Genomic DNA, 24,827 nt, shown 5'->3' with positions numbered 1-24,827 from the left:
CTGCTCTCTGTGTCCATTCACTGTGTGTTCTTCTGTGTCTGCTTGTACTCTCATTAGGTGGCTCTGGGAACTGATCCTGGGACCTTCCAGAATGGGACAGAAGCGATTACTCTCTTGTGCCACCTCAACTCCCTGTTCTGATACATCATCTTATTTTCTCGCCTCTGTGTCTCTTGTTGTGTCATCTTGCTGCACCAGCTCTCTGCATCGGCTGACACTTCTGCACAGGGTGGCTTTCCCACACTGGGCAGCATTCCTATGCAGGGTGGTACTCCTGTGCAGGGTGGCATTCTCCTGTGGGCCAGCACTCGGTGTGGGCCAGCTTGACCTCCCAGGAGGCCCTGGGCATAGACCCTTGACCTCCTATTGGGTACATGGGAGCCCAATTGGTTGAGCCACATCTGTTTCCCTAAACTATATTTTGTATTCAAATAATTCATTTAATGAAAAAGAACTTTGTTACCTTGAAAAATTACTCAAAAACAGCATGAGTGCACTAAGTATAATATAGTTATATATCTTGACATTATGAGGGTAGAGAAATATTATAGATTAGCTTTTTCATGATATGAACTTAAATATCTTAATCATTCCTTAAACATGATAATATCTATTTATGTAACCTCAACATAAAATATTTGTCCCATGATGGTATATTTACTTTCTTTAGAGACTGTAGATGCAAAAGACAAAAAAGACAAAATTTTTAAATGATGTAAAGGTATTAAATAAGCTTCAATATCTTTTTGACTACCCATAGGAAATGATTTTAGAAGAATATCAAAAGACTTTCTGAAACAGAATTTTAAAATTTAATATCACAAAAATTAGGTACTATGTGTGAATACAGAACACTTCAATTATATATAAAAATACATGTTTAGGAAGTAAGCTTATGTTAGTATAAGAACTGCCCATATTTATTTCTTAATTATATTTTATCTTTTATAAAGGCAAATCATATTAATGCTATTGAACTTTAAAGAAATTACTTACTGTACATCTCACAGATAAGTTGTTAATTAATTTACTTTAGAATTTTTAACAGTATTTATAGTTACATTACTGATTAAAATGAAACAATAGGAAATTTTAAAATTTAATAGCTAAAATGTATCAGGTAGTTAGTTACTAGGTGCCAAGAACTGTTCTAAATGCTTTGTAGATATCTCTTTAACTCAATAACTGTGTGAATTAAATCCTGTTATTATATCAAACTGAAGTTGAGGTTGACATAGGTTAAGCAATTTGTCAAAGGATTAACAATAAATACTACCACAAAATGGTTCCAATAATATTTTATAAGATTATGTATAAGAAAATAATTTGCTTTAAATAAATCCAGTTATATCTGAGCCTCCTCTTGACATAGAGGTGCAATGGACACAACCAATCCAATGTCCACATAGAAGAGGTGGCATTGGATTGGGAAAAGTGGACATGGTGGATGATGGGTATGGGGAAAGGCAGGAAGAGATGAGAGGTGGAGGCATCTTTGGGACATGGAGCTGCCCTGGATGGTGCTTCAGAGGCAATCACCGGACATTGTAAATCCTCACAGGGCCCACTGGATGGAATGGAGGAGAGTATGGGCCATGATGTGGACCATTGACTATGAGGTGCAGAGGTGCCCAAAGATGTACTTACCAAATCCAATGGATGTGTCATGATGATGGGAACGAGTGTTGTTGGGGGGGGGAGAGAGGGGGTGGGGAGGTGGGGTTGAATGGGACCTCACATATATATTTTTAATGTAATATTATTACAAAGTCAATAAAAAAAAATTTAAAAAAAATCCAGTTATGAAAATCTGAATTTAACCATAAAATAATTTTTCCACTTGCAAAATGATTCATCAAATGACAAACCAAAAATAAGAGCAATAAACAAAAACAAAACACCTTACACTGATACATTTAAAAACTAATTTAGTCTTAAAAGTAATTTCAGGAGTGCGTCTACTCTATAAATCAACATATGAATTTACCAGCTATAAATTCTATGTATTTTAAAAGGAAAAGTTTAAGAGTAAGATATTTAAGTAGTAATGATAAATCGAGAAAACTCTGAATGAGCATATTATATTACCCATACTAAATTTGCCTTATGCCTTCAGAAAGGGAATATTAATGCTTGTTCTACTTGTGTCACAGAGTTGATGAACAAGTCAAAATAGATGATGTACATTAAAGTGCACTGTAACTGTAAATAAATGTAAGTTTATAGCATGACTAAGAAAAAAATCCATTAGAGACACAGAGAAAATAAGGTAAAAAGTAGAGAACTAGAGTCAGGAACCCAGTTCCGTCAGTGATTAGTAATGTGGCCTTACGTAATTCACTTCACCACACTGAGTTTTAGTGTCTTCATATCCAACAACAGGAAATAGATTAGAAAATCTACGAATACCAAAACTCTGTAACAGTTGCATCCCTCATTTATATTCAATTTTATTAATGATTCTACTTCTAAATTGTCTCTCAATTATGTATTCCATTTTCACTTCCATGTTCCAAACTTCAGCCAGCATCACTACTTTCCAGGACTATTCCAATGGATTCCAAACTGTTCTTTTTACTGCTGATCTACTTTTAATTCATTCTCTAAATGTATCTTAACTGTACAGAAAACATTATCTGATCATAAAAATTCCTGTTTAAAATGATATCTGGATTCTCAAGTCTATAATCCTCTGTATGACATAAAAGGCCAATTACTATGTGGCTTCAAAAAGTTTCCCTCTTTGTCATTTATGTCTAGATGTAACAGCCTACTATATAGCATTTCCTAAACACTTCCTTTTCTATTTCTTCACATATTTCATTAAATTGGCCTTCTCCCTCTTTCTGGCAAATTCCTCAACAATCTTTAATACCTAGCTCAAAAGTCCTCCTTCTCAAGTCTTCCCTAACTTCTTCTTAGGCAAAAGGCCTGTGATCCCAGACCTCATTATTAACATATCACATTGTATTGTCTCGGTACAATAGGGATTTTCTTCATGGAATTGTGAGTTCATCAAATAATATACAGAATGTAAGATCACTAAAGGATCACATCTTTCTTTTTTTTTTTTTAAGTGGCCAGTAAAAAGAGTTTATTGAGAAATGAGAAAAAGGAAAAGTACACTCCTGACACTTGGGTGCAGGCATGCTACAGGGTGAGACGTGCTAAAGGATCAAATCTTATTCATTTTTAAACACTCAGGAGCTAGCACAGTGTCTGACACATAAGTAAGTAGATCACAAATGAATAAAGAAAGGAGAAAGAGATAGTCACAAGTGTGACTACATTTTGATTTTTTACTTAAGTCTTGCACATACAATTTGATCTTCACATGTGGAAAATCATAGACTAATAATGTTCTGAATAATTCTTCCAAATATATGTTATCTTATATAAGTATATATTATCCAAATATCCAAATATATATTACTTTATATAAAATATATTACCATATATTTAAAAACATGGTAATGTATTACTATATATTTTATATACATTTTATCCTTTGAAAAGGAATCAGTCTTCTATTACAAAAGTATAAAGAAAAAGTCAGGCACTGACTTAGACCTAGTTTTGTATGTCATAAAAAGGAAAAATATTCTGAAAGCATTTATAGTTTACCTTCTAAAACACAAAACACTATGTTTTTTGAGGAAAATAAGTTGTTTTATAAATTTAATTATTCACACATTATTCCACAAGGTAGTCAGAAAATAATAGTTCTTTATATCTACTTCAGGCAGGATTTGCTGAAAAAAAAAAATCTAGAATAAAATTCAGAAGGCCTGTGGCCTAGACCTGGTTTTACCACCAGTTCACAGGGCTTAACTTTTTTGAGTTTCAATATTACATCTGTAAAATGGATAGCTCACATGATTAACATGAAATCCAAATAAGTCAATGCATATTAAAGCACTTTATAAATTTCACTGTAATTTATACATAGCTTTTATAGCTATCACCATAACCAGGCCCTTTCTTAGATTAAGCTGTCAAGCACAGTGTAGGACAGAATTAATTTATAGCTGGATTAGGAAAGCTCTGGGGATGCCTGAGTGTCTAGGCCAACATATGGGCAGTGGGATTTATGATGTGCTGTTTAAAGTCTGAATCTCCTCTGGTGACACAAAGAACTGATTTGTGTACTGATGGTTTTCACATAGCATAACTGGTTAGACAGTGAGGCTGGACTATATGACCAGAGGGGTCATAAAATAATCCCTCTGGGAACTTCTGTCTTGAGTTCTCCTGAAGCCAAGATTCACTGCGCAGACCTTCGTGTTTCAATCTGAAGACAACATATGTCTGTGTGTAAAACATGACTCCGGGGGGTGTGTTCCTGTATGTCACCTGGATTTTCTATGCTTGCTAATGCTCTTTCTCTGCTGCACAATATCCTTTTCCTTTAAATACATACTCTGGAGTCTTGTCAATCCTTTCAAAATCTGAAGTTAAGAAATTTTTGAAGGAACATTAAAAAATTATCCTTATATTACTTTACAAAGAAAGTTTTAATAGATGTTTAGACTATCTACATAAAAATGTTTTAGTACGTCTGCTTGTGTATATAATGTTATAAAGGCTAAAAACAGTTTTCATTTTTAAAAAACCAATTTGATTTTAAAAATAAGAAAATCTAGTTAAATATTAACAATCCCGAACTGCCAAATATTTTAATTCTGCTCCAAAGGAATATTTTTAGAAGGATGTTATTTCATTAGAGGGATGCTTACTTGTCAACCAATTTAAAAGGTCTGGTTTTCTCTTTAATGTAATTTTTAAATTATTTATAATATTAGATTTGAATTAAATCTTTAACATACAAAAATTTAAAAGCAAAACTTTGCTCTGTTAAGCAAAGTATAACCAAGTTATTATAACATAAAGGATAGTATATAATACTAGCTTTATAGAAACCATAGCATGGGAGTAGAAATTAAAATGCATTAATTGTGAATGCATGTCTTTGAGATTCAATATTAAACACAATGAGTCAATTACAGGTTAATTTGTATGTTTCTTCCTGTAGTTTCATACCAGGAGAATACTGAAAGTATTTCTAATATTTCTTTCATACAAAGAAAAGTAGTAAGGTTCTGAGAGAAATAAAATCCAGTTTTCAATACTTTTATATGTATGTATGTATTCATTTTTTTCTCTTTAAAATAAAAGAAAAATGTACACATTAAGTACAAAAGTACTTATTAATTAGCCAATGTAATAAAACCAATCATTCATGGTTTAAAACTTTAGAATAGCCCCAAACATAATTTTAGACAAAACACTAAACTTTTAAAAAATCACTATAAGTTTTAGGAAATTCATAGTAAGGAGCAAAACTTGAAAAAAGTTTAATTATTTTCTCCTTTCCAATCTTTAGTGGAAGTCTAATGATAAAACCTAATCAAAAGACAAGAAATCTTGGGAAGAAGCTCAAAAAGCAATGGACACTAATAATCTCTTTACTGAGCTATCAAAAGTCTTTGTGTCTTTTAACTCTTGAAGTAGTTCATTTTTGTACAACTTAAAACTATAAAAAATTTAAGTTGATTCAAAATTATACATAATATAAGGTGTAATGGTTAGGCTAATGTGTCAACTTGGCCAGGTAATAGTACCCAGCTTTTTAGTCAAGCAAGTCACAGGCTAATTGTAATATAAGGGGATTTCATGTACTTTAATTATCAGTGAGTTGATTACATAGATAACTGGTTACATCTACAATCAACTGAGGAGACTGCTGTCAGTAATGAGTGACATTTTAGCCAATCAGCTGAAGGTTTTAAAAGGATAAGTGATTTCAGCATTCAGAGAGAGAAGTCACATCTCTACTTAAGATAGCTAGCATGTCCTGGGAACTCAATGAGGACCTTCATCAGAGTTCCTGGCTTGCAGCCTGCCCTTGGAATTTGGATTTATGAATCCCCACCATCATGTGAGAAAATTTCATAAAATCTCATACTATTTACAAATATCTCCTGTCAGTTCCATTGCCCTAGAGAACCTAGACTAATAAAGCTTGGTAACGGGAGTTCTTAAAAAAGGGAATCTTAAAAATGGAGTTTCTGAATTGGTTTTGGGATTTTTGCAATTGGCTCTCTACTCTGATTAGATTAAATAGCACTAATGACTCTGTTTCCAATAATCAAGAGGCCACTGACAGTCCATGACATGAGTTGGAAATAAAGATTTGCAAAATATCACCACTTGATAAAGCTACTTCCATGCTTACAAGAGGCAAGGATCTGTGTGAGAGTATTTTTAACATCTTAATAGTTTTGTGGGGTTAAAAAGTACAATGATATTGGCTGGCTGTTCCTAAATACACTGGATATAGTTACAAAAGAAAAGGATGAGTTAGATAGAGGCTTCAAATTTGCAACTTAAGTGCTGCATGAATGACATGAAAGTTTCTATGTGTGCTCTGAAAGAAAATCTTGTTTCATGTAGCCACAGACTTGTGATTTCTAAAAACCAGACTCACAGTCTCATTGTGTCAGTAGCAGAGTTACAATGGAAAAATCTCAACTGTGCAGAATGTCCGCTGTTAAAGTGACAGCACTGACTGGAAAAAAGTGGAATCCTGAGAATTGGTATGGGGACATATGGGTTGATGATGACGGCAGTAGACACATTGAAACCCTATATTCTGCTGAGGCTTTGCCAGATAAACCTGCAATGGTCTGCCCTAAGGAGACTGCCACCTGGCCTCCCTGCCCTGAGGAAAAGACTAACCAATGTCAAACCTACAACACCTTACCTCCAGCCTTCCCAAAGGAATCTTGACCTCCCCCCACATCCTGAGGAGAAAACCACTCAACCTCAGGCCTGAACTACTCAACCTCCAGCCTACCCCAAGGAGTCCTAATGTTCTCCTTGGACTGAGGAAACAATCACCAAACCTCCACCCTTCCCTAAAGAGTCTGACAGAGAAATTAATCCTGCCTCACCAGATGAAACTGCAAGGGAATGCTCTGAAGTAACGGGTTTGCAAGATACTTCTCATGCTTCTCCTGACCCACCCCCACCCACCCTCTACAGTTTAGACCTGTAACTAAAGTCACAACAAGCCTCCAAAAGTGAAGTACAAACTGTGACCCATGAGGCAGTATGATATACTCTAGAAGAACTGCAAGAGTTTTCCAATAAGTGTGGGAATGGCTATTAAGGGTATGTGATAATGGTGTAAGGAATAGACAACTGGATCATGTTGAATTTATTGATATCGGCTCACTAAGCGAGATTTTGGATTCAGTGTTGTAACTCGAGGGGTTAGAAAGGGCTCTAACAGTTTATTTGGATGGCTGACTGAAACACGGACCAAGAAATGACCTACAATGCCTGAGGTCAAGATACCTGATTTACTCTGATATACTGTAGGTGAAGGGATCCAAAGGTTTAGAGAGGTTGGAATGCTAGCATGGATTTACCTGTCACACCCTAGGAATGTCCAGAGGACACACCTTTCACCAGAACTGTGAGGAATAAATTTATGAGATTAACTCCATCTTCCCTGAAGAGATTTGTGGTCACTCTTCTCTGTAAGTCATATATTACTGTGGGAAATGCTGTCACAGAAATAGAATCCTTAAACACTATGGGGATAATCTGATCCTGGGCTGGCAGATTAAGTAGCATTTAATCGCCAAAGACAAGGTGGGGATGGCTACCACAATGAAATGCACCAATAAAAGAGTCTAAGTCACAAAGACCTTTGGCATTGGCTAATAGATCATGGGGTACTAGAAATAAAATAGATGGGCAGTCTTCTAAATTCCTACTTGATATGTATAAGCACATGAGTTCTACGTCAAGTGAACAAAACCCTAACTTGAATTACAGAGTCATGGCTCAATCAATTCCCAGACTTGAGACAGGTTACGGACTCAGAGCCCCTTGAATGAGGGAAAAGCAGATCCTCTTGGGGAAGGATCCTTTTAAACTGCCCAAATTTTATACTGTTAGTCTTCCTCCCAGCTTTCCCCAAAGGGATCTATGGCCTTTTACCAGGGTAATCATGCACTGGGGAAAAGGAAATGATCAGATATATTGGGGATTGTTAGACAATGGCTCAGAAGTGACAATTAATTCCAGGAGACCCAAAACATCACTGTGGTCCACCAGTTAGAGTAGGGGCTTATGGAGGTCAGGTGATTGATGGAGTTTTAGCTCAAGTCTGTCTCACAGTGGTTCCAGTGTGTTACCACACCCATTCAGTATAATTGGAATGGACATCCTCAGCAACTGGCAGAATCCCCACATTGGTTGCCTGACTTGTGAGTTAGGGCTATTATGGTAGGAAAGGCCAAGTGGAAGTCACTAGAACTGCCACTACCTAGCAAAATAGTAAATCAAAAGCAATATCATATTTCTGCAGGTATTTGTAATAACCTAGATAGAAAACCAATATGATTTGGATGTGGGGGTGAAGTGACAGGAGGCAAGCAAAATTCATAGGTTTGATGATACACCAGTTACTAAGCTGGGGAAGACCTCCACCCTTTGGTTCAATCGTAGCAGTTCTACTTTTATCATTTTTTATATATTGAGGCTCTATCTACACAGTTATTTTTTTTTTAAGGGTTCTGCTGCTAAAAATCAAAATATTTGAAAAGCAGTGCCTTAGCATTTAAAGACAAAGCTCACTAAAGTAATCAAGACCAGAGGTACATATTTGGGAAACATCACAATTACCATTACATTGCTTTGAAAAAAAAGTTCAAGCTGGGTAGGGTAGGTGTGATTGTCTAAGGAGAGCAGAGAAAGTGTGTAACAATGGTAGAAATTTAAGAAAGGCCTACAATTAGTAGGATAAGGAAATGGGGAAATCAAAGGAATCAAAGAAAGGGCTACAAAGTTCAGAGAAGAAATCAAGACACAAACACAAATGATGTTAGCTAAAGAAATGTTCAAAAAAAGGAAGAAAAATCAACCAAGGAGAATGGAGGACTTTTTTTTAAAGGACATTTGAATTGGAAAAAAAATACCAGCAATTGTGAGGAGAAAGAAAGGTGGGGTTAAATCCAAAATAACAGAAATTTCTAAGCATGACTATAGCAAATGCAATTCTTCTTCCATGCAAAAGAATTTGAATGGGTGGGAAGGAGAATATATGATATAACCTAAGGAGTCATCAGGGGAGAGGAAGACTACGTAGTTTATGTCTTAGAAGAACCCTTGAAAGAGAGAAAAACTAAGATTTTAAGAATGAAGAATGTATAACTGATGGAACAAACACAGGAAGAAATAGGAAGGATTTAGAACCAACTAGTAAGCAAGAAATTGAAAAGAAAGGAGGGAAAAGGAAAGCAATGCTTCCTCTGGCATTAGAAACTACAGTAGCAAGAAGAAAAGTAAGTCGCAGATCCAGGGTAGGAAATAATCTACTATCTACTCACATCAACATTATCAAATCCCAGCTCTACTAGCATCTGCTTTGTAAATATTACACAAGTCTACTTATACAGGTTGCATAGTAAAGTAGAATGGAGGAGAGAAAAGAGTTCTAATACACTGCAACATTGCAAGGAAGGTCATTTTATTTCCATTACAGAGATGAGGAAACTGAAGCTCATGCAGTTAAACAATCTGCTCAAGTAAGAATACAAACCTAGAGCCATATTTTGAAATAAGCTGATAATTGTTTTTTTGAGGCAAGTTTCAAACAATGAAATTATTCATTTGTTTCTACTCTTGAGCAAAGTGTTCTGTAAGTAAAGTTTAATACTGCTCTTACATCTCCTTAGAGATCGAGAGAAAAACAGAAACATTTTTGAATAAAGAGTGACTGCTAATAACCCCTTAAATAAAAGTAAAGCAGTGTGAAGAAATAGGAAAATGAGAGCAAAGCCCTATTTCTTATCTTAAAACATGTTTTCTATGCTCAGAAAACTAGCTGCCAACACATAAGGAACTGTCTGGCAATGCTATGACTAAGCACATCTGCTTAGGGCCATTTTCTCATATGGGATAGCTTCCAAAAGACAATATGAATCAAAACTAGTGATTCATGAATCCAGATTTCCATAGCATTTTTATAACAGAAGACACAATATTATTCAAGTTGGAACATGAAACATCTGAAGAAAACCTGTTGTCTCAGCTATAATAAAACTTACCTAGCAAAGGCACATATATTTTTTAAAGGTATTATCTAAAAACTATCAACATATGTAATAAGTTTTGAGTTAAAAATTATGCATCTGTAAAAAATATAAACTACAAACAATATAATATATAAAAATATAACTTTTTGTTGTGTTTACTAAAAGGGTGATAGCAAAAATTCATTTCCTATAATATCAGAGTTTATGTTCATTAATAAACCATTTATTTATAAATCGCTTCACTATCACATTTGAAAGACTTCCTGAAATTAATTACATATTTATAAGTGGAAAAAGCATGAAATATAAGAAGAATCTTTAATGCCTCCATCAAACATTCAGACATAGAGATAACTGGTAACAAAACCAGACTGAAGAATTAATATAGCTTATGGTCTGGATCCAGAAGGGGAAATACTGAAAATCTTTTTCCTTGTACAAAACTAACTGTAATTATATTTAAAAATGATATTTTCGGGTGTGTTGTTTTAGAAATCAAAACTATTAGAAGGTCACACATTTTTGCATAGCTGAAGACTATAACAAAATAATTTTTCTAAATAATGGCAGTTCAAAAAATGTGCCCCCAAAAGACAAATAAGCAAAGGACCAAAATAGATAACCTACACAAATACTAGTTTGGCTTTACCCCTTATCAAAGAAGTGCCATTTAATGAAACATTTAGTTTATTTTTTTAGTTAACTGAACTAATCGCTCAAAAAATAATTTTTTAATACATGCCCTATGTCTAGCATTATACTAGATGATGACAGGCAGACATGACCAAATCATGATTCTTATCTTTAAGGAGCTTAAACACTAGTGAAGAGAGATTGATTTGTAAACATTTAAGTACAATAAATTGTTAAAAAAGCCATGACAGATTCAGTTGACAGATGAGGTACCAAAGAAGACATGTTTGAGTCTATTTGGTGAAAGAACAAGGGAAGTTTTCCTGGTGAAGGCAAGTTTTAGCCAGGTTTAGAAAGTTATAACTTTTCTGAGTAACAGATTTGTGATAAAAGGCAAAAAGGTAGAGACCAAAAGTTCTTCCATGAGAAAAGGCAAAATGACTATTTTGTGCAGTTTGTATCAGGAAGCAATGTGATATAACTGGAAGGTGGGGAAGGACCAGGTTCTTAGAACCTAGGCTCAAGAGTTTTGCCTATTATGACAAGGCATCAACAAAAACTCTTGAGAAGGAAAATGATAAGTTTTATCAGTTCATATGATTTTAATTTTTTTTGCACCATAATATCAGACAACAAATGGAACTAATATGTTTTCAGTATAGGCACAAACTCAACTATAATGTTTAAAGAGTTTCTAATTTAGATATTCTTGGCATGGTTATATAGGGCATCTCAAAACTAAAATTCTGGTAATGTCAATATGCCCATCATTCAGAATTTGTCAAACTTTAGAGCAACACCCTCTTCCCTAAAAGAAGCATCTGTTTATCCTTATGTTCTTTCAAATCTGGAGGAGAAGCAATCACAGCTTTATGTATACAACTCTGAACTGCTTAATGTTAAGCTATAGAATATTGTCAGTAAATATGGCAAAGTTGCTTATGGACTATTGAACACTTAAGACCTATTATGTTTTAGAAAACCACAACTAGCTTTATTGATCTCTAATCTCAGTTTATAATCTTTATGTCCAAATGTTCAAAAGTCAAATGAAACATCCGTGCAGATATCAAAAAAATCAATGTATTCACTCATCATCCTTTCTTTACCAATCAACTCTCATTCTTGACTTCCATAATGATGTCTATGAATACTGCTAGAGAATCAGGCTTAGAAGTGCACTAGATTAGCTATTACAAGATGCAAATTCTAATTTACCCTTCCATGAATTTGTTTGCAACCCTGGACAAGAAAAACAGATTCAGAGTCTCAGTTTCTTCTATACAATTAGGAAGTTAAAATAGATGATCATTAAGATAATTTCTAGCAATAAAATTCCATGATTATTTCCCCATTGTTTGGCATGATATGACTAAGATTTGCATATTTTATACAGAATTTTTATACGCATTTTTATTTTTTAATTTCCATTATCACCATATAATCACAGGTTTTTATGAACCAATTTCATAAACTTATCTTCCTACTCATCTTCCTTCTGGTTTATCTTTCATATACCATAAATTTTATATATTTTTTCACACTTTCTTGAATCTTCAGTAGAGGTTAGTTAGTGACGCTGTTTATTCCATGGCCCATTATCACCATTAGCTGTGAGAGATTGTTGTTATTCTTGTTTTCCTGTTAATTCTTTTCTCATTCCTACACTCGCCCCCCCCCATCTTGTAAATTCACATTAAAACATATGTGTATATTCTTGCATATATACAAATATTGTAAAATATATTTTGTTATTTGCATGTGTTTTGGCTACAGATCTTTTTAACTTTTTAAGTTAAACATTGTATTCTTAGATTCATCTATGTTGTTATAACTATATATTTTATGTAAATACATGTTATAAATGATGTGCAGTATTCTACAAGATGCAACTACTTCATTTTATTCACTTCCTTAGTCACAGATACTTAGGCTATCTCCCTACAATTTTGTACTCTACAAAAAGTACCACTCCAGAGACAATCAGGAACTTGAAGTTAGAATGTACCATTTCTGAAAACCTTCTTTACTTTGTTCTTTTATAATACATTTTATATATATGCATAAAAAAGACACTACTGTTCGAACATTTAAATGTATATAAATTATATCACATTGTAATCTCCGTTTGCACCGTGTTTAATACACTTAACATTATATTTCTGACATTGGTTGTTGGGTGGGAAGTAGTATCATATTGTTTTAACTTACAGTTTTCTGATTTCTGATTCTTCTCTTGAAATGTTTGCTCCCATACTTTGCCTAATTTTCTATGGGTTTTTATTTCTTCATATTGATGTTTTCTTAATGTAATTATTCAATACTAATCCACTGTCAGTTATATTTATTGCAAATGTATTCTCACAGATAGTGCAATTTGTCTTTCCATTTGACTTACTATTTTTTGCAACATAAAAGTTTTACATTTTAACCTAGTCAAATATATAATTCTTTTCCTTTTTCTCTTGCATTTAAATCTTGATTAAGAAAATAATACCCAGCAAAATGCTTGAGTCTCTGATATTTTTAAATAAAATCTGCACTTTTGCTTTTCATTTTTAGGTATTTAATCCATAAATCAATATAAATACCTAAATATGAAAAGCAAAACTTTACTGATTTTGTTCATAGATAACCACTCCTAAACATGATTGTTTCTCCACTGATTTATGCCACCTCTCATATACCAAAATTCTACCTATGCCTTTTATTCTGCCAAAAATACACTCTTGTAAATAACATTGCATTTTTTTCTTCTACAGGATGGTCTTGGTAATTGACACTTTAATATTCCATCATGTTAGGATTAGATTACCCAGTATCTAATCTGTCACACATGTGCACATACGTGTGCACACACACACAGGGTTTTAATGCAAATTACACTGAAATTAAAGATATGAGAAAAATTACTCTTTTTAGAAAACTGAGTCTTCCCATCTAACTATGGTTTACATGGTGGTTTAAAACTGTGTGTACCCGAGAAAAACATGTTCCTAAAGTAAACCCATTTCTGTGGGGGTGAATCCATTGTAAGTAGGACCTTTTCACAAGGCTGCTTTAGTTAAGGTGTTTATTACAGTGTGTGTGGCCCAGCCCCATCAAAATGGGTCTTATTCCTATTACAAGAGTACTGTATAAGAGAATGAAATTCAGTAGAGAGAGAAAAAGCCACCAAAGCAAGAAGCTGAAATCAACAAAACCTAGAAGAGAAGGGAGAGACCAGAACATGCTGCCATTTGCCTTGCCAAGTGACAGAGGAGCCAAGATCACTAGGAGCCAGCCCCAGAATACTAGTCTTCAGGAAGAAAGCATCACCTTGATGATACTTTGATTTGGATATTTTTCCAGCCTCAAAACTGTAAGAGAATAAATTTCCATTATTTAACCTAACACATTTCATGGTATTTGCTTTCAGCAGCCAAGGAAAGTAAAAGAGTATAGCTCTCCATTTATAAGTTTTCTTCATAAAGGTCATGCCTATCTTTTGTTAGGGTGAATTTTTTTAACGCAACTGGATTTTGCACTACTTTAAAGCAAATTTTTTAAAATCTCATTTTCTTACTGTATTGCTGGTATATATGAATGTTACTGATGTCTTTATTCTGAGCCTTGATGAACTTTTGTAGATTCTTTTGCAGATCCTATGTGTGTAAGCATTCCTCTTTCAGATAATGACAGTTTTGTCTCTGCCTTTCCAAATATTCTATCATTTTTATTCATTTTTCTTTGTTTTGATCTCTTTACAAGATTGAATGGAAGTATTACTAGCAGGTATTCTATTTATGTTGTTGACTTATAGTCTACTTCAAACATTTCATTATTAAGTTCAATGTTTTCTGTAGTTTTTGGTAAAAGAGGCTTATTTCTTCTGAGATTTGCTAATAAATTTAACATGAGATGACAGTAGATTTTACTGGAGACCTTTTCTTTACATATTGTGGTAATATTAAACTTTTTCATCTTTCAACAGTTTAGATGCTAATATAGTATATTAAATGAATAGGTTTTTATGCCATATAATCCTTGTATTTTCCACAATACTTTTTGAAATTATTCATTGCTGGATTCAGTTTACTAATTTTAAAAATAATGTTTACATTTATGCTAACACATCTGAATGGTTTGTAATTTTATATGGTGCTTAGATTTTGGAATCAAAGCTGTATTTATTTATATTACTTGGCCACAGTAGGTTAAAGTAGTCCAATAAAATGGGATGAGGAATACTTTTTCTTTATCTACAACAGATCCTCTGGAAATAGGTTTCATCTTTTCCTTGAGAGTTTGGTAGAACTTGCATATAAAGTATCTGAGACTGGTGTGTTATTTATGAGAAGGCATTTGACCACTTATTTGATTTTTTTCCAAGTTAAATTCATTAAGATACAATATACAAGACGAGGGAGTCGGTGGTGCCGTGTCATGGAGGTTCATTTTCTGAACAGCCATTGAAGGGAAAAGAACTGCGGGTGTGTGTGTGTGTGTGTGTGTGTGTGTGTATGTGCACGTGCAAGTGTGTGGACAAGGAGGTGGAGGCAGCCAAGTTTAAGTCCCAACTCCTTGGACTCCATTTGCTATTCTCTCCTTTCTTCCCCACACCTATCTGTTGGTGTTGGTTCTATTTGGATTTCTTTTCATTCATTTCCAGATCTTTTTAAATTTTAGGGTTGGGGGTAGTGGGAAAGACAGGAAAAGGGAAGGGAGGAGAGTAGTGGCAGAAGAGGAGGAGGAGGACATGGAGATGCAGAAGAGGATTAACCTGGAGTTAAGGAACAGAGCTCGGGAAGAGGTCACAGAGTTAATCCTTGATAATTGCCAGTGTGTCAATGGGGAAATCTAGGGCCTGAATGATACTTTTAAAGAACTAGAGTTCTTGAGTATGGCTAATGTGGAATTGAGTCCACTGGCTCGGCTTCCCAGCTTAAATAAACTTCGAAAGTTGGAACTTAGTGACAATATAATTTCTGGAGGCTTGGAAGTCCTGGCCGAGAAATGTCCAAATCTTACCTACCTCAGTCTGAGTGGAAACAAAATCAAAGATCTCAGCACAGTAGAAGCGCTGCAAAATCTTAAAAATTTGAAAGTCTCGACTTGGTTAACTGTGAGATCACAAACCTGGAAGATTATAGGGAAAATATTTTTGAACTACTACAGCAAATCACATACTTAGACGGACTTGATCAGGAGAATAATGAAGCTCCAGATTCTGAAGAAGAGGAGGAGGAGGATGGAGATGAAGATGATGAAGAGGAAGAGGAAGATGAGGCTGGTCCTCCTGAAGGGTATGAAGAAGAGGAAGACAAAGATGAGGAGGGATGAAGATGAAGCAGCCTCAGAATTGGGAGAGGGAGAAGAAGTGGGCCTCTCATACTTAAGAAGAAATTCAGGATGAAGAAGATGATGATGACTATGTTGAAGAAGGAGAGGAAGAGGCAGAAGAGGAAGAAGAATGTCTTCGAGGAGAGAAGAAATGAGATGCTGAAGATGATGGAGAGGAAGATGACTAGATCATTCTAAGACTAGATTTCCTAAGTTAATGGGTTTTCAAAAGAGTGATCACATCTTCTTTGTTTCTTCATGTACAATAGCTATCCCTACTGAAGATAACGTGTAACTTTTTATAGGAAAAGTGTGGTTTTTCTATTTTTGCCTTTTTATCATTTCAAGTAAGATTTATTAGTCTGTTTATGATCATATTGTGTACAGAGAAAAATTTTCACTGATGCCATTGTGAAATTCCCTAGCAGTTATTTGGAATCTTAATTTTTCTAATTCAAGTTCATTGTATCAGTCATTTTTAGCCCATAATTAAAACATGTTAGCTTTTGCAAAAAAAAAAAGATACAATATACATACCATAAATTCATCCTTTTAAAGTATTTTTGCAAACATATATAGTCATGTAACTGCTACCTTCACAATTACGATATAAAATATTTGTCATCCCACCACGTTCATTTATGCAATCATCTACCCTATTTCCAGTATCTGGCAATCACTAACCTGATATCTGTTCACATACTTTTGTCATTTTCAAAATGACACATAAATGGAATCATACAGGTTTTGTCTTTTATCTTCTGACACTTAATGCTTTTGAGACCATCCAAGTTGTTGCACACACAGTTGATTCCTTTTTTTTATTACAGAGTAGTACTTCATTGTATATATTTTACAATTTGAGGAGTATTTTGGAAGTTAACTGTTTTGGGCCTCTTGAAAACACTTTGAAAGAAGGTAATCAATTTGTCTAGAATTTTATTATTTTATTGATCTTTTCAAAACCAGCTTTTAGTTTCATTGATTTTGTATATTATTTTTCTATTTTTAATTTTATTGATTTCTGCTCTTATCTATATTGTGCTTTCTTTGGGGTTGAATATTTTCTCCTTTTTCTGGTAACATAAGGTGGAAGCTTATTATTGATTGGAAACTGTTCTCTTTTTTTGAGATGTTTTTGAATACAAGCATTTAATGGTATATAAATTTATTTCTCTATATCAACTTAAGGTATATAAAACAAATCTTGATCAACCTTATAAGAGTTTTGTCTATTTTATTAGTATTCACAAATAATTAACACTTGGCTATGTTACTCTCCACTACTCTTTGGTTTTTAGTTCATTAATTGCAGCATCAATCTTTTTAATTTCTTTTATTTTTTAAAATTATTTTGTTCTAATTTCTTCAGTAATTTATTTTACAATTTTCTTCCTTTCTAATACATTTAATTTACCCAATTTTTCAGTGAGGTCAGACTGTATTCTATGTTTCCTTTCATCTCTCATATAAAGAAGTTCCAGGTCTTATGAAGAGCCATTATTCAATAATTATGAGTGAAAGGAAATGTGAAAAACTTGTTTCAATGGCTTAGAATGAAAACTTTAAAAAACTCAAATGTATATTAGGACAAAACAACCTTAGAAAATATTGTAATGAGAACTAAAGGATATGAAGTAGAAATAAAGAAAAAGTTTATCATGAATCAAATTATTAGAATAGGATCACAAAATTTATTTGTAAAAATATAGAGCAAGCTAATGAATTTCTAAAAACATCATTTTAATTGCATACCTAGATATTAAGAACTGCTTATCTAATAAGAGAAAAACTATAAAAATCTAGTTATAAAAGGGTTGAAGCTTACATCTGTTTATGCAAATTTACTTTAAATGATTGATAATTCCCGAACAAACTAAACTTGCCATTGATTTTTAAATTTTTGTTTGTTTTTATTAAACTTTGTATTTTGAGATTGGTAGATTCACCTGCAATTCTTAGGAATATTATAAGAGATCACATGTGTCTTTATCAGGTTTCTCCCATAGGTAGTATCTTTTTTCAAAATTATAGTAAAATATCACAATATGGACACTGATACAGTCAAGATAAAGAACATTTTATCACCACAGGATTCCTCATCCTCCATGCTGCCCTGTTAGAACTACACTTACTTACTTCCCACCTCCCATCATTAACTCCTGGCAACCCCTAATCGGCTCTTATAATTTTGTTGTTTAAGAATATTATAGAAATGAAATAACACACTATGTAAACTCTTGAAACTGGCTTTCATTTCTAATTCTCTCGTTTGATTTCTTTCATTAGTGCTTTGGAGATCTGCATTGTTTTCTTAGATTTTCACTTTAAGTATCTGATTCTCTTTTGAATGACTACAGACACTACTGTATTTTAAATTTCAGTTTCAACATGTTAATAGCTAGAATATAGAAAAAAAATCATTATGGTACATTATCTTGAATACTATGACCATAGTGAACTCATTTATTAGTCTAGAAGGGTTTTTGTAGATTCCTTGGTATTTTTCTATGTACACAATCATCTCATCTGATAATAGGGTGATTTTCTTTCTTCCTTCTGATTTATATGCCTTTCATTTCATTTTCTTGTCTTCCTGCACTGACTAGAACTTGCAATACACATTGAATAAGAATGGGAAAAGCAGAATTCCTTGCCTGACTTTTTTTATCCAACAAGAAAACATAACTTTATTAATGATAGAAACAGTTCAGATTCAAATCAGGCTGAAGCTATTCTTTTGAAATACCAAAGGAAAAAAATATATAAGTCCTCATTTTCAGATGGGTACATTGTTTATTCCATCAAAGCATTTACAATATCATTACTGTTGTTCTTCAGGTTTGAGACTACCTTTGCTCTGGACACATCTGCTTGTGACATGACCAATTCTATGTCCTTAACTTCCACACCTGTTTCATCGACCTCTTCCTCTTCACTCTCCTCTTGTACAGTTGAAGTCTGTGTTTTCTTGAATATTCCAGACAGTTTCACCTTGAACTTTGAATTTCTCCACAGCTGCTATTTGTGCCTGTTGAGATAAATTCTCAATCTCGGCTTCACCAAAACTATATGGGTATCTGATAGTGGGCTTTTGTAGACATCTGGCTTTGTGGCTACGAAGAGGATATTCTTAGATTTCCAGATAGTGACTCTAGTTACTCTGGAAACCTGTAGAAGACACAGTCTGGACATAGCCTTTGTGCCTGCTTTTCACTCCGACTCAGTTTTGCTTTACGGACTGGTTCTTTATCCATTTCAGCAGCTGCTACCAGCTCAGCCTGGCTGCTTGTGTGGAACCCTGTTCCTCCAGCTCTGGTATTGATTCGTTACTGTTAAATTCTGTTCCAGACCCATCTCAGCCTGGAGCTCTGGCAACCCCTGCTATGTAGCAGGGCATTTTGTGCAGTGAACTAGAAACAAAGATGGCGGCAGAAACAGAGTGAGTGAGAGCATGACCCACCCTGTTCCCTTGCCTGGTTCTTGATCTTAAGGCAAGAGCATTCAGCTTTTCAACATTAAGCATAGAGTTGCATGTAGGTTTTCTTCTTGACCCTATCAAGTTGAGGAAGTTCCTCTCTATTCTTACTTTTCTGAGTTTTTAATCCTGAATCAGTGTTGAATTTTTTCAAATACTTTTTGTGCATCAATTGATATGATCATGTGTTTTTTTCTGGTTTAGCAGTTAACATGGTGGATTACATTGACTAACTTTCAAATACAGAATCAGCCTTTCATCCTTGGCATAAACCCCACTTGGTCATAAGTGTGTAATAATTTTAAACATTGTTGAACAGTATTTGCTAATATTTGGCCAAGGAATTTTGTGTTTATATTCATGAGGGATATTGGAATGTAGTGATATTTTTTGGTACTGTCTTTCTTTATCTAATTTGGATATCCAAACTAGAATTTGAAAAATTCCTTTCTTTTCTATTTTTCAGAAGACTTAGACAAAATATGGTATTAATTCTTATTTAAAAGTTTGGAAGAATTCTCCAGTAAAATTATCTGGGCCTGGAGATTACTTTTTTGGGGAATTTTAAAATTATATATTGAATCTCCTTAATAGCTACAAGGCTATTTAAATTATTTCATATTGGGTGGGCTATAATTTGTGTCTATCTAGGACTGGGTCCATTTCATCTAAGTTGTCAAATTTATGTGTGTAGGGTTATTCACAGTATTCTCTTTTATTACTTTAACAATTTTTTTTAATTTTTAAAAATTACCTTTTGATGCCTTGAGGGTCTCTAATGATATTTGTTGTTTCATTCCTGTCCTTGGTAGTGTGTGTCTTCTCTCTTTTTGCTTTGCCAGTCTTGCTAGAGGTTTCTCAATTTTACTGATCTTTTAAAAGAAACTAGCTTTTTGTTTCACCAATTTTCTCTATTGTCTTTCTGTTTTCAATTCCATAGATTTCTGCTCTTATATTATTTTCTGCCCTTCTTTCTACTAGCTTTGGGTTTATTTTACTCTTCTTTTTCTAGACTCCTGAGGTGGGAGCATAGATTATTTGTTTAACATATTTCCTTTTTTTTTCCTTGATGTATGCATCCAATGCTATATATTTTCATATCAGCACTGCTTTAGCTATGTCCAACAATGGTATGTTTTGTTTTGTTTTTCATTGAATTATATGTATTTTTAAATTTCCCTTGAGACTTCCTCTTTGACAGATTATTTTCTTGAGGCAAATCACTTGCAAGACTTTTTAAATTGCAAGCTGAACTAGATGCTTTAGTTTTCAAGTATTTGAAGAGTTTTTTGATGTCTTTCTGCCATTGATTTCTAGTTTGATTCTACTGTGGTCAGAGGACACACTCTATATGATTTCAATTCTTTCAAATTAAGTTTGTTTTATGTACCATGATATGGTCTGCTTGGTATATATTCTATGGTACTTGAAAACAATGTGCATTTTGCTGTTCTTAGGTGGCATGTTCTATAAATATCAATTACATTCTGTTGGTTGATGGTGTTGTTCCGTTATTCCATATCCTTAATGACTTTATGATTAGTTGTTTTATCAGTTGCTGAGAGAAGGGTTTTGAAGTCTCCAAACATATTTGTAGATTTGTTTATTTCTCCTTTCAGTTTTCCTTCCTATTTTGTAGCTATATTTTTTGGGTGTATATATTTTTACAATTGCTATGTCTTCTTGGTGGGCTGACCCATTTATCATTATGTAATACCCCACACTATCTCTGATAATATTCTATGCTCTGAAGTTTACTTTATCTGATATTAATATATCCACTCCTGCTTTCTTTTGATCAGCACTTGTATAATACATATTTTCTCAGTCTTATCCTTTCTATTTTTCTATACTGTTACATTTAAAGTGAGTTTCCTGTACAAAACATGAAGTTGGGTCAAGGTTTTAAATTTATTGAGCCAATCGCTATCTCTTAATTGATATAACTGTTGATATATTAGGACTTAAGTCTTCCATTTTATTTTGTTTTCTCTTATTTTTCTCTCTTTTCTTTCCTTGTTTTCTTTTTCCTGCCACTTAGTGAGCTATCTGAATATATTTTAGAAATCCATTTTGATTTATCTATAAGGTTTATGAGTATATTCCTTTGTGTTACTTTTTTTGTGGTTGTTCTAAATAATACATTATACATACATAATTTATCATATTTTACTGGTGGTCTTGTTTTATCAGTTTGAGAGTAGTTAGAAATATTATCTTCCTCTATGTTTCTTTCTCTCCCCCTTTGTAATAATATTGTCTTAAATACTTTTTCTATATTCATTTAGGACATCAGTGTTTTAATTTTTGCTTCAATTGTCAAAATAATTTTTAAAAACTCAAGAGCAGAAGGAAGGACTTTTTTTGCTGTTGGTTTTATTGTTTTATTTTCTTTTTTGTGGGGGAATTAAACCTTGCTTATTTTTTAAACCAAACCACTAGGAATATATATCACAGACTTGAAATAGCAAACAGACAGGATATTACTACCACTCAAGACGTAAGCTGGTAGAAAGACAAGGTCCTTACTAAAATGATATAGTACCAAAGCTGGCGTAGGAACATGGCACGTTGAAGAGGCCCCAGGATGAATGTGGTATTTGGGAAAGGGAGATGCCACTCCTTTGCTCTAAAGGAGTCATAGCTTACCCAAGGCTCTGAGTTGCTTACTTTTTCTTCCTTTACTGTTGCCAGGGGATTATCTCTATTATTTTAGGGGATAGGCAGGCAATGCTGGATTCAGGCATTCACTCCATTCAGTTCTATGAAAAACCAGATCTTTCTAAATGCAGTAATTTCTAACTCTTAAGCAGCCAATAGTTCCTCTTTCACGGTTTATTCCCAGATATTGGAAGTCAAAACTCCCTTTCCTTTCAAGGGGACAGTGTCATTGCAAGATTTTCCTTTTGCTTCGTATAGATAGCCTCAGGGGCCATCATAAAAGAGAGAAAGAAGCTCTGCTTTCCACATCCAGTACAACTCACTTTCCATGTTTTTGCAAGGGCTCCAGGCTCGAAAATGTAATGTGTGAGAATTTCAAGAAAATGCAACTAAATCTTGATGGTCAGATAACAGTATCTACAAGAAGCCTTTCAAAGTTCTCTTTCAAAGTATACAACTCCACATCTTAATTAATATCAGGTACTTGTATGTAAAACAAAATCAAGGAAATCAAAGACCCAGAAACCTTTATTCCCCTTCTAAATTAGTAACCTTACAGATTTTGTTTTATAACTTAAGGAAAAGAGTATGATGATAGAGGCTGGCAACAAACAGAATCACCCCTCCTCAAGAGGCAAGTTAGAAGAAATTGACAGCCTATTAGTACCTCTGTACTAAGAAAAATCTTGTATTTTGGATGGCTGTGGCTTGACACAGTGATGGAATGCCTTCATTCCTGGATAAGCACTTACCACATGAAATTAAGGCTTTCAAAAACTCTCCTGTGCTACCTTTGATCCAAATTTTAGCACCATTCTTTTTTCCCATTTCACTTTTTATGAACTAGAGTATATAAAGGAACCAGTGTCCACAGACAGCTGACATATTCCTTAACCTTCCAGTCACCCATACTTAATTTCTTCATTCATAAACTTCACTTAAAAGACCAAAATTCCATATCTTCTTTTTTAAAGATTCTTGCTGTCATCCTGATGGCACTGACAAAGACTCTTATTTCCTCATACATGAGAGATTCCTTCATCTTGATCATGGATTGGATGAGGTCTATGTGGTCATCTACACAACTGGTCATATGACCTTCCAACTGCTGCTTCACCTGAAGCTCCTTACCCCTGCATTCATCAAATCCTTGGCTTTGTCATTAAAATGTATGGTGTACCAGGCCAGGAGGTCCTGAAACTTCTCCAACTTGCTGATCACTAGGGCCTGGGCTTGAGCCAGAGGTACATGGAAGCATTCAATGCACTCATAGCCCGTTGTGTGGATACCTGGCTGTCCTCACAACAGCTGGCACTGCACTGGAACATGCGGCCTGTATCTTCCAGGTGGTCTCTGTCTCCAGACTCTTCACCATGCAATTAACCACCTCCTGCATATGGATGGCAAACCCATGTAACGTCCTGCGAAATGGGCGCCCACATGGACTCAGGTGCACAGGCCCACTCTCTTGCTGCTGTGTGTAAAAATCTTTTGTATTTACCTATCCTTTTAACTCTTTCCGTTGTTCTTTCTTCCTACTTGATGTCCCAAGGTTACCTCATTTATCATTTCCTTTCTGTTTAGAGCATTTACTTTGGCCATGATTTTGGGTAGGTTTGCTGGGGACAAATTATCCTAATTTCCTTTTTCTAAGAATGTCTTGATTTCCCCTTCATTCCTGAAAGATATATCTGCTGGATCTAGAATTCTGGCTTGACGTTCTTTTCTTTCAACACTGGAAAAGTGTTTGGCCATTTCCTGCTGATCTCCATGATTTCTGATGAGAAGCCCATGATCATTAGAATGCTTTTCCTCTGTAAGTAAAGTGTCATTTCTCTCTTACAGTTTTAAAGATTTTTTCTTTGTCTTTAGATAGTTTGACTTTAGGTAGTATGGATTTTTTGGGCTTATCCCTTTTATAGATCACTTCTTGAATCTGTAGGTTTATGTCTTTTGTCAAATTTGGGAATCTTTTAGCTATTGTTTTTTGAGTACTTTTTCAACCTTGTCTTATTTCTCCTCTCCTTCTGGGACTGACTCCCAAGACAAGAATGTTAGCTCCTTTGTTAAAGTCCTACAGGTCCCTGAGACTCTGTCCTTTCTTTTTTTTCCCCATTCTATTTTCTCTCTATTTGTTGAGATTGGGTAATCTCCATATTTCTATCTTCAAGTTCAGTGATTCTTTCCTCTCTCCCCTCTATTCTGCTGTTGACCCCATACGATGAGATTTTTATTGGTATTTTTTAGTTTGAAAGTTTCCATTTGGTTCTTCTATATATCCTCTTTACTGGTAATTCCTATTTGTTTTTTGAGAATTTCTATTTTTTCATTTGTTTCAATCTTGTTCATAACTGCTGTTGAAGCATTTTTATGATGGCTGTTTTAAAAACATTGTCAAATAACTTTAAAATCTCTGTCATCAAGGTGTTGGTACCTACTGATTGATCTCTGTCATCAAGGTGTTGGTACATACTGATTGTCTCTTTTTCATTCAAATGGATAGTTTCCTGTTTCTTGGCACAACAAGTGATTTTTGGCACAAACTTGGACATTTTGGGTATAATGTTAAGAGACTCAGGATATTATTTAAAGCTGTTTTTTAATTGATTTCCTTTGACACTGCT

General features: G+C 34.2%; 1 protein-coding gene and 2 pseudogenes across 1 annotated transcript in view; 1 reads left to right on the top strand and 2 right to left on the bottom strand.

Moving 5' to 3' along the window:
* The window catches only part of SCLT1 (sodium channel and clathrin linker 1), a 289,648-nt gene that overhangs the window by 169,096 nt on the left and 95,725 nt on the right, over positions 1-24,827 (bottom strand). The window lies entirely within an intron of this gene.
* Positions 15,356-16,252, top strand: LOC101420870 (acidic leucine-rich nuclear phosphoprotein 32 family member E pseudogene; annotated as a pseudogene).
* Positions 18,786-19,520, bottom strand: LOC139439909 (nascent polypeptide-associated complex subunit alpha pseudogene; annotated as a pseudogene).

The sequence above is a fragment of the Dasypus novemcinctus genome, chromosome 1 (genome assembly GCF_030445035.2).
Source record: "Dasypus novemcinctus isolate mDasNov1 chromosome 1, mDasNov1.1.hap2, whole genome shotgun sequence".
Classification (NCBI taxonomy): domain Eukaryota; kingdom Metazoa; phylum Chordata; class Mammalia; order Cingulata; family Dasypodidae; genus Dasypus; species Dasypus novemcinctus.
The sequence above is the reverse complement of the archived record's forward strand: the minus strand, read 5'-3'. Positions and strand labels throughout refer to the sequence as shown.